This window comes from Anguilla rostrata, chromosome 4 (assembly GCF_018555375.3).
Source record: "Anguilla rostrata isolate EN2019 chromosome 4, ASM1855537v3, whole genome shotgun sequence".
NCBI lineage: Eukaryota > Metazoa > Chordata > Actinopteri > Anguilliformes > Anguillidae > Anguilla > Anguilla rostrata.
The window spans coordinates 40,326,351-40,338,163 of record NC_057936.1 but is presented as its reverse complement, the minus strand read 5'-3'; the positions used below and the strand labels follow the sequence as shown (position 1 = coordinate 40,338,163).

General features: G+C 40.6%; 1 protein-coding gene across 1 annotated transcript in view; it reads left to right on the top strand.

The window, feature by feature from the left end:
• The first annotated feature begins 875 nt into the window (after positions 1–875).
• The window catches only part of LOC135253395 (fibronectin type III domain-containing protein 3B-like), a 152,208-nt gene continuing 141,270 nt past the window's right edge, over positions 876–11,813 (top strand). Inside the window, exon 1 of the mRNA XM_064332644.1 lies at positions 876–1,016. The gene's annotated coding sequence lies outside the window, so the exon portion shown is untranslated. The remainder of the gene's footprint in view (positions 1,017–11,813) is intronic.

Here is an 11,813-nt window from a genome sequence, read left to right as displayed (position 1 = left end):
CAAAACATTCAAACGAATTAATTCGGTTGCTGAATATTTTCTTCCGGATTTTCTTTGTTAGCCCGTTGTAATTGACTCAAAACGTTTGATACAGTTATGTGAGGTATGCGGTAGTTCTGCATAATTTAAATTGGTGATACAGTACAAGCACACTGGAAATTACCTTCCGCACTTTTTATCCGGGTAAAATAACAGGTTAATTCTAGTAATCTTCCCTTTAGCTTTTTCAGACTGCCGTAATTTTACTTAATTTTACTGCCATTTTTTCAATTCCACGAAAAGACCAGGAAGACTATGGACTCATTTATGGTGCATGGTTCGCATCTGGAGGGCACACTTCGCTGCTCGGCTAGCAGTAACTTCGAAGGAAAGCAAACGGTGGCTGTACCACTACTAATTTACATTTTCACGCAAGTCCGAGTTTTCGTTCTATTCTTGTCATTTTGCGATTAGCCTATATGGAATTGACGACGAGAAAGTAATAAAACAGCAAATTGTTTACAAGGTGTGCATGTTTTCTGCTGTTAATGAATGTGTTTGAGAGGATATATGAAAATCAATAAATACAAAAGTAACCATATATAGTCATTGTTGGTAACCCGTTGTATATAAGTGGAATAAACCCCTCCGGGCTGTCCCGGTTATTAGAAAATAATGTAGGCTACTTCGGTGGTAGTATGGGGTTACAGAAGAAATCATATGACAGATGGACCGACGACAAGAGGATTGCGCTTAAGTAACACATGCAGCCTTTAGTTGTAAGTAGAAAATTCAATTGGCGGTGTTCAAAACCCTTAACAGCTGTACCTTTTTCGTTGAGGTATTACTCCGTGTATTACGGTATAAATGGGCAGGTCTCCGCTCCCCATGTGCGTTGAAACATAATTGACATGGCGGAATCTCCCACCAAACGGACTAGAGGTGGACGGACGGGCTGGGGATTACTGAAGTCTCTGACGTTAAAGGGGATAAAAGTAAAAATCTCCGGATTTTGAGCATACATTTAAAGCAACAAGGTAAGAGAAATGCCGCCTTTCTCGTGCGCATGCTCACGACTTCGCTGTTTCTAGTGCTAATAGAAGAAACTGTATCTGTTGAAGTTATAAAGTTGCAAAAGTAGGCAATTGATGACTACAGCAAGAAGACGCCGGTTGTCTGAACTGGAATGGAAAAGGGGAAGAACTGACTTGTGTGGAAAACGAAACTTTGGGCGCTCGCTACTGAATACGTCGTTTACAGAAAACGCACTGTAAATAATGATTTTAATGGATTGTTGCACTTATGTTTTGTAAAGTTATTAGGGAAACCTGGTTGATTGCTGTGATATGTTTGTGTTCTGTGCATAATTCATTCTAATGGAAATGAAAATATTTGTTTTTGTCTATGGATGTGGATCTGAAAAACAAACAACAAACAAACAAATACTAGTGCGCAAGTTTTGTAAAAACGTTTTCAAAAGTAGAATACATATACTTTTACTACAATTTAGAAATGTCCCTACCATTGCATACCAAGGTTTTCCCCTTAACTTGGTGCAACAAGTTATAACAAATATATATCCTGGAAAATACGCAATCGTGCATTAAATAGATGAAACGTAATGCTGCGTTTCTTTTGATTGCATCAGATCTTGGTATGTGCTTGTTTATTTTAGATCGCTACAAGAATTATGAGATTTACAGTAGCCTAGCCTAACTTGCGCTGCAATAATTCAGTCGTTTACAACTTTATGGGAGAAAGAGCAGTTTTACTGAACTATACACTTGGTTGCGGAGTACACTAGTAGGTTGATGTGGAAACTCCATCATACCCTAGTATTCCAGCGAGTCTGGATCAAGTTACGAATGAGAACTTCGCTTCGATGGTTACTTGTTGAGATCATTTTTAGGAGACGTCAAAGGAGGAAATCAAAAGTTTCTACTTGGCTATGTGTTTTCTTTTCAAGAGGTAGCCTAGTTGATGTGCTTACTAGATTTCATTTACCAACGAGTTACGTTTGTTTTAAAATGCATTTATAATGGCTGACAAAGCTGTTACACTGTCCAGTTGGCAAAATATTGAGAATATATAGCCTATTTAAAAAATAAAAAAGCAGAAAAATAACAGGGTGCATATGCTTGCGAGTTTGTACGTTGCAGCTATGTGAATGTAAGGAGAGCCTCACAGAAGTTCGTCATAAAACGTTCTGGTCAGGGGGTGTAAAGGAGAAAGTTATTCAGGAATCTGTAGCCCCAAGGTGTGATATAAGACGTGGTTCTGGATCCAGGAGGCAAGTAGGAGAAGATGAGCCCTACCGCAGGCTTGAGAAATCCGACCCCAAATACATGACGTCAGTTGAAATTCCTGAGCATAAAGGCAGTGGTCTTTTCTTTTTTCCGTGTGTTTTAAGTTAAAAAAAAAAAAAGTTGTTTTAATACTTGGATTTTCATAGTTTTTTTTTTTTTTTTTAAGAATCACGTCTTAATGGACAGAATTTAAATTCGAGCTGATTAAATTCAGAGCTGTCGAGGGAGGGTGAACTATTTAACAAAAAACACTTGACTTGGTTGACGTTGCAGCCAAGTCTTTATTACCAATAATTGCTTGACGATGACCATATTTTTTGTTGTGTTAATTGTAATGTGTACAACACTAGGTATCAAGTTCACGGTCTTACTGTGCAATGAAAAGTATGGTATGTGTTCTGCTGGATGTGGAATTTCTATAGGAGCCAAGAATGAGCCGTGGTTACTCTCTGGTCTTGTCTGCTCTTTCACTCTTCTCTGTAAGGTTTTTACTGGTACTGTACATGTCAGAGCCAAACTTACTGTCAGGCAATGGTGTCCACGCATGGCATTATTTCCATTATTTATTTTCTCAGCTGACGCCCCTTGCCCAGGTCATGTTACATGATCCAGCTTTTACATGCTGTTCATGTATCCAGCTGGATGTTATTGAATCAAGTTCAGTTTGAGCTCTTTACACAAGGATACATAGCAGTATTGGGCCTTGGATTTCAACCAGTGGCTCCCTTTCATTTACACTACATCACCCACTCATGGTCTACATGGTCCTGGCAGTTGTACAGATACCTCTCAACCAGGTGCCAAGTGGCACAGGAGTTTGAACAGTCAGGAAACCTCCAAATTGACAGGGCCAATGACATGCGCATATACAGACCGCTTTCCCAGTTGAGCATTAGGTGCTGTATGCAGGACTGTAGGATTTATACAGTTCCGGTACCCTCATATTATTTTTGTACTGTGCGATTTGTGACCACTGTTTACATTGCAACTGAGTTGGTGGAGACATAGTTGACCTGTGGGAAGCAGCAGTTTCTTGGTGTCCCAGGGTTAATAAAATAAGTGCTAGTGAAAATGGTACAGATATGTTCCGCTTTGCCGCTGGTACAGAACATCATAACCCTATTTTTATAACACTGGGTGATCTGAGTAACCCTATGACATTATCACAGGGCAGGTCACACAGAGCATGTGGACTGTGGAAATATTGCTGGAAAATATTTAGACAATTCTTTGGTGAAATTGACACAATTTCATTGGGGGATATCAGATCAAATGTCTTGCGGTTGCTTTTTGAGCATCTTGATGGGGTAAAATCTGTTGAGGAGAGAGAAGACCAAATAATTTCACAAAACTTTGTGACCTATTTAGTATATATTATTTTTTATGAAGTTCTTACAAATACACGGACCGGTAATAACTATCAAAAAGGTCAAATTCAGAGCATGTCTGAATTATTAGCCCAGTCAGGCTCGAAATGAAATCTCAGCTGGATGGAAAACCAGCAGGCCCAGCGTGTTTGGGTACCAAGTGTTGAGAAGCATCACTATAGACCACGTCATAGGCTGAGTTTGACTCTGCTGCCCCATAGAGGACCACAGCTCTATAACGTGCTGCAAAATGGGATGTGATCGTATTTTCTCTTAACCTTATTTTATAGATCCTGTTCTAGGGCACCTCCTGCACAGAAAGTTTCTGCTGCAGTTTTGCTGTTGGTAAAGCTGGGAACTTTGGTAAAATGTCATAACCGCAACCGCAGGATAGAAACCAGATCCAACCTTTCATTCAAGCTCATTGAAAAATACACAATTTCCTAAAGAATGTACACACAAATAAACAATTCAGTCATAACAAAAGGCTGCTGCATGGCCTTCTGTACCCAAAAAATAAACACCGCCCCAATTTTGGTTTTTTGCCTTACTGAGTAATGCCACAAATGGTGTTCTTTTGATGATGTGCTGTGTTGTATTTGCGCCAAACATACCCTTTGGAATTATGACCAGTTTTCTCCTTGTCTTCTCTTCAATTTTGGAGGGACGTCCTGTTCTTGGTAATGTCACTGTTGTGCCATGTTTTCTCCATTTGTTGATGATTGTCTTCACTGTGTTCCATGGTATATCTAATGCTTTGGAAATTCTTTTGTACCCCTCTCCTGATCGATACCTTTCAATAATGAGATCCCGTTCATGCTTTGTAAGCTCTTTGTGGACCATGGCTTTTTTGCAGTAACCAAGAAGATGTCAGGAAAATCCTACAGGAACAGCTGAACTTTGTTAGGGGTTAATTAGAGTCATGAATTGATGGCAACATTAATTGATTACAGGTGTATACTAACTACTATTTAACATGAGTGTGAATGTGACTGGTTGATTCTGAACACAGCCACATCCCCAATTATAAAAGGGTGTGCATACCTATGCAACCAGGTTATTGTAAGTTTAAAAAAAAAAAAATTTCAGTAATATGTTTCAGTTTGTTTTTCACTTGAATTTTAAGGGTTGCAATTTTCACATTAAAGGTGGAAAAAGACATGATTTATCTTGGTTTCATTTTTTTACATCACAAAAACCTGCCATTTTAACAGGGGTGTGTAGACTTTTTATATCCACTGCATGTGTAGACACTGGAAGCAAGAGAAATTCTTCCTCATTAGAAAAGTATGTGAATAAATTACTGACTGTGACATTTACCTCCCCCTCATTTAGTGCAACAAACAAAAACAAAGAATAATTTGGTATGACTCTGAATCCTTAAACTCCTGGAACGTGTGTATAGAGGAGATTTAGCCATTTCTGAGGGAGATAATTAAAGACATTGAACTCACTGATCTTTGCGTGAACAAATACTGGGGGTTTGATTTACTGTTCCGTGTTGTAGGAACATGTTTTTAGACATTAACTCTGGTTCAGTTTTGGCAGACGACCAGTGTCTGTTTTTTTCCCCCCATAACATTTCACTTGGGTAGAGGTCCTTGGTAATGAATGAAATATGTTACATTTTCCTGCTATAATTCAGTGATATTGATGTTTCCCTTCTCCTGCCATAACTGATTAACCATTGTGTCCAGTATTCAGACCTTACCCCAAATGACCCATCATTAAAAAATAACAATAATTCACAGTGAAAGTGGAGTCTTTGGTTGCTTTGTGTTTCAGGTGGTAGACCAACAACCTGAACAGCTGAATGTGTTGGCTTTGTAGTTTTCATGATGGCTGCTGTTTCAGTGGTGGATTAAATACCTGAGGGAAGGAAAGCCTTCTATAGGAGGAAGATCATTTTCCCCACTTGTTTTTACATCTGTGATTTGTACTGGCAAACACCCACATTTAGTTTTAAGGTTTTCTTACGGGACCTCTGTGCAAACATTTTACAAAAGGATTCACATGTCCAAACTGTGTTTCTTAAAAACACAGGGTTGACATTATGTGCTCTAAGGTTTCATAAACAGTAACAGGATCCGGCTTTTAAAGTAGGGATGTCTGTTTTGATTTACTTTTATGCTCATATTCTATAGCTGTCAAGATTGAATATCACAGTAACCAAAAGAACCTACATTTATGCCATTTGTACCATTTATGTCTCCAGAAAATTGTGTGCCATGTCTCTGCATTGAGATCTGCATTCCCTTACTTTTTTGGCTGGAAAATGAGTCTTGATAATAGCAGTAATTCATTATCTCTTATTTCATTATCATGATATTGCATTATCATCAGCAATGATCATGACAACAATAACAAAAATATACTGATTATAATTAAATAATAATGTTATTTTTGGATCTGCTGTGGGACTCTTACAGTCATGCTGTGCAGAGAATGCTTTCAGTCACAATAATAATACATTTAGCCTTCATTTTATTTGTTAATACTAATGTTAATATTAATTTGAAAGCAATAACATAGCTGGAAAGAGAAAAGTAGTAACAGACATGGTCTCCTGACAATGCCAAGCCACTTTGTTGTTCTTTGAACATGCAAGCAACTCCTGCTATTGGACTAGTTGACTACTGGCTATCATAAACTAGCTTACACTGTTTAATTTGATGCTGAGCGCAAATCTAGCTTGTTTGGCGTATTGCTTCTGGTTGCAAGATGCGAGATGTTTATTAGACATTTCTCTGGTGGTTGATGCTAGAATCTGCTGTTTGAGCCATGTACGACAATGCTAGTAATGTTAGTCTGTCAGTCTTGTTGCTCTTTAGTTACAGCAGCTTACTAATGAGCGGTAATGTTGGTGCCTCATTAACGTGGCTAATGTGACATAATAGAAGGACTAAAAGCACCTCATTTTTACTTTCTTTTTCATTAATACCTATTTAGGCTACCTTAATTCATCAACACAATAGCGACAGTGTGCTCTCCACTGCATCACAGCCACAGGTTTTCTGTTCAGAAACACCCAAACTGTGGAAGGTGAGTGCATGTCTGATAAGTATGCATGTTGAGTCTATGTGGGATATATATGTCAGACCTGGGTCAAATATGTATTTGTTTTGGATTAGAATACTACACTTTTCTACACTTAACTGATCTTGTTTGGTGTATTGGAACCAATTAAATACTCTCAAAAAGTGCAAACCCCGCCTTCTGGTCATATTGGCAGGCTCAGTTACACCAGGCAAGATCAATAGGGCACAGAAAAGTATTTGAATCCAAAACAAATACGTATTTGAGCCAGGTTTGAGGCTTACAGGTAACTGCCAAGATGGCGGGTGGATAGAAAAAAAAATGACCGGCCAGGCATATTTATTTTACCAGCTAAATAATGTTATTAATGCCACTATGTCATTAATGCCATGGCAGTTGGCTAATGCTAACTAATACCATGCCAGATAATGTTCAACAGAATTATCTTTTTCTGTCCACATTGTCATTGTTCTGTGATGGTGTCTTTTTCTGTGGTGATTTAAAGCGAGGAAGGTGTCTCCACATTGAAATGAGGTAGGGTTGTCAGACATCCGGTTTCCTACGAATGACTTCATGGTCTGATGGAACACCCTAACCCCCCTTCCTGCTGTCCATTCATTGTCGGTTCCGAGGAGACCATGCATTTGATGCTTGGTGGGTATTAATTTTGGACCCTGTACATGTGAATGGTTTATATAGTTCTCTATGATGTGTGTCTGAGTCTCTGTATGTGTGTGGATGTATGATATGTGTGTGGGTCACAGAGGCTGGTGCGATGGACGACATGGTATTGCCACGACAACGCAAGGACATGTGACCTTGGCACTCCTGCCTTATGGTGTGGGAGCCCAGGCCTCTTTGGAATTTTTGGCCTTATTAGCAGCAGCAGCCATTTGGCACCCCCCCCTCCCCCCCCCCCCAACCCGCGAAAGAAACACGGCAGGACTTGCTGCCAGACAGAGGAAACCAGCACTGCTTGGCTCTTGAACAGGATGGGGGATGACTTCAGCTCAGAAAGGAATGCGCTGTGGGGTGTTAATTAGGGAATTGGAACGGGACTAACGAGACATGGCACTCTTAATGGGGTAAGGACGTACGGTTTTGTGGTCAGGGATATTGAGGTATGCTGAGTTAACCAAACGTTAATACTCCTTAAAAAAATGTTATGTACTATTTTACAGTGGTACAGAACTTTTTGCGCCATAACAGATAGTTTCTTCTGAGTGCTGTTTGTTCAGGGAAGGAGTATTGTGTCACCAGGCCTGCTTGGAAGTCTGCCCCCCCCCTAATGTGTGCTGGATGATTGGCCCCGTTGAACGTTGCACCCGAGGGATGTTTGCGTGTACTGTGAAATGTTCAGTAAAATTCTTTAGCATCGATTACTTGGAGCCTTGCATGAAGGGGGTAGGGTCTTTTTGTGGCCTGTTGGGGTGTTGAGTGACATTTGTGTGTGCTCTAGGATGCAAGGCCAAGTGTTTGTTCCTGTGCAAAAGCGTATTCTTCACTTAATACCCATTCAGTGTTAACATGTATCTTTGAACCACCTTCACCTGGTCAGCCAACCTTCCCTGGTGTCTTGGAAGGTGGAGTGTTATCAGAACCTTTTTTGATGAGCACTTGTGGGTTTTTCTTCATCCGTACTTATCCTCTTGCAGAAGGGCCTCTCGAGACTGATCGTGTTTAAGTGAGGGAAGCTGTTTGGTTGGGAGGGCCCACACACTCACCATGTAGGTGGCTCAATCCTACCCGACTACTGATAAAAACTGACCAGTCCAACTTTACCAGAGTGCATCTATGAGGTGTCTTGTGTGAAATGCAAGTACTTATTGTCATATGAAACAAGATATGCATAACCTTGAGTGATGTAGAGAGAGAGAGAGAGAGAGAGAGAGTTGTGGGAATTAATCTAAGAGGGGGAAAAAAGCACATGTTTATGATTTGATAATTGGTTCCAATTATTTTTCCCCTTCATTTTCATTCCAGTTTGTAATGTAGTACAGGAACCGTCCCATTGTGCGCAGACTGTCAGTTGAGGAAGGTGTGTATGTCTCCTCGGAAATGCATGCAGTCAGCAGTGCTTCATTTCTTTCTACAGGCTGGCAACTGAGCTGCAAACTGCCTGCGCATAATGACTGCACAGTTGACGCAGCTTTTTGCTGGCAGGTTTCAGAGAAAAGATTAGAGGATTTACTATCAAGTGATGCAAATGATGATACCCTAACCTTTGATGCTACTGGAAGAAAAATCCTTCTCTGGAAACACTAGTTTTTATATAGAGTTGGCAGGTAAAAATTGTATTAAGTTGGATGTGTATTGTAATGCTAAGTTAAGAATTTGGGTAACCAAATTCAGCTGAGAATTTGATTACAGTCATACATGATTGTATGATAACCAAATTGTTTAAAACTTACCCAGTCTTGTCTTAGGAAATCCTTGGAATTCCATGCCATTCCCCCAGATTGTCACTCTCAAAGGGAGTTTGAGTTCACTGCTGACCTTCCTGGAGAGTAAAGGTTAAATAAAATAAAAAAGTAGCACTCTCTGCAATAGGGCTTGGCGATATGGACAAAATCAAATATCACAATATTTTTGACCAAATGCCTCGATATCGAAATTATGAGGATATTGTGGGGATGACTATTGGTACTTTCACAAAATTACACAATGAGATTTTTGATAAATAATCATCAGTAATGCCTATGTAATAACTAAGTGGATAAAGGCAAATAATAGAACAGCGAGAACAGGTAAGTTCAGAAAATTACATGACTTTACTGTAATGCTGCCTCTAAAACCAGGAAAAGACAACACTTATGCCATATCACGATATTACAATATACAAAATCCCAGATGATATGACTCATATCATGATATCGATATAATATCGATATATTGCCCAGCCTAGTCTGCATGCACTGCTGCATTGGTGATAAATTGATATTTAGGAAGAAGCATGATTAGGCACTGTACAGAAATATGAAGCAAAGCTATCCGCTGATTATAATTTTGCTGTACACTCTGGACTAAACATATTTCATTCAAGAAGGTGAGAGTGGGGCTGCTGGGTAGCTCTCTTGGTAAATGCATTGCATGGTTTCAGATTGAATCTGGCCTGAGCCAATGCACACTGCAGGGGTGGCGCACAGTTCGCTTTGCATCACCCAAGGGGTATATCGGAGAAATTCTGTTGGCGGGATATTTTGTCGCTCAAGCGACACGGCTGCAGGGGTGCCTGTGGCTTTCTCTGTGCATGTGTATGATTGGCCCTCCTCCGCCCCCACTCTGTGCATGCTCAGCTTGTGGCTGTGGCGTGCAAAGAAGCGGCTAGCTGTTACTAAGTGTTTAGGAGTAGAAACATGAGTTCACCCTCTTCCTGCCAGGTGGTGATATAAGGGGTACAGAGGGTTTATGAAGGGTTAGAGGTTAGAGAGGGGTGCATTTTCATTTCTGGATTGGAAGGGGGAGGTGGTTGTGGTGCAGACCTGTAAGGGCTGGAACAAATCTAACCCTGTCCATTCAAGGGACAAAGAAAAAAAGGAAAGGGATTGTGGACAGCACCGCAAAAGTAATTATAAAATCTAAAAACCCTGTAAGGAAAGGCATGAGCTTGAAGTGAGTCACTTTTCTCCTGCTGGTTGAGGTGAGGCCATTTCCTGTTGGGACTAACCCAAATGCTAGTTCAGTGGGCCAAATGGAAATGAAGTGTAAGGGGGAAAAGTAATCATGGAGCTGTGACCTTTGAGTTATCATGGAGGGGAGGCAGGCGGTGGAGAACAGAGCACCCTGCCTCTTCTAGGGTATTTTTAGGCCTCTCTAGGGTTCCCCCTCATAAAAATAAGATGACTCACTGTTCGTCTGGGCTGATGGGCAACGGCGGGGCTCCGTTGTTGCATGCTGTTCTCACAGGACCAGAGGCTCATTGGCTCTGATGCGAGGGGTCAGAGGTCACTTCCCTGCTGGTTTTTGGCTGTGGGGCCGGTGGGGAAGGTAGGCCGACTTTGGGCTTTTTCTGAATGGAGCTGTAATGGCAAGTTGGAACTGATCTGCTTGAGTTACGGGGAAAAAGTCTCATTAGGTGTAATGAAATACTTTCAAAAAAAATTTTTTTTGAAGGTTTTTGCTCATTTTCATGACACATTATTGCAAAGTTATTTTCCCATAAATCAGACTACTTTTTTACACTACCTCAACAGATTGTGCAAGAAGATCTGCACTAGCCAATGGATGTTATTGTTCATGCTATATGTAGGTAATTATCATTTTAAATCTCAGGATGGGAAACTGAAATATTGTTTGATTTGGAAGATTCACAGCCCTGCACAGATTTTATCAGAGAGCAGCATAAGAGAAGCTAAGGAATGCAGGCCTGACTTTGCTCATTTATTTATATGCTTGGGTGTTGGCACAGGAAAATGCTGGCACTGCCATTAGACACGATGTTAATCTTCTGGCTTGCACTGGTTTGCCTTGTCCCAAGCAATTTTCTATGATGGAGAACAGTGGAGAATAACCATCCATAAATTACCCCCCACTTATGCACTTCTCTCTTTGTGCTTTTTTCTTTCTGGAAATGGTTTTGCATAAACCTTTATTATTTGTAAGGACACATTTTGAGGATAGACCACTGCACACCCAAAATGCTTGCCCTCCTTAGTCGTATTGTTCTAGCTCCTCCCCTTCTTCCTCAATCAAGACTTTAAAAGTTCTAGGGGAGGAATGTTATCTGTCTATATTTTTCTACATCTGTCTTTCCTTGTCTTGCTTTTATTCTGCCTCCCTCTACCTCTGTCTGTGTCTCATTGGAAGCCCATCAAAAAAGTTTTTCTGTGGCTTTGTGTTGGAACCCAGTCTATTTCTCTTACCGTCAACACAAATCTAGTTAAATATGACTTGTTACTTGCGTCCGTACACATAATCTCACACACGTGCACAGAAGCATGTGCGCATGCTCCCCAGCCAAGGCCTTGCGCCCTAAAGCTTGTTTCTGTGCAGTGCTTTAGAAAGACTGGCATTGTTGTTCTGAGCGCTTTGTTTTAATGGTGACAGTGGGCATTGCAGGAGGCACTGAAGTGGGTGTGGGCATCCACATGCTGCATTTTATTACTGGCTCGCTCTTCTGATCTTT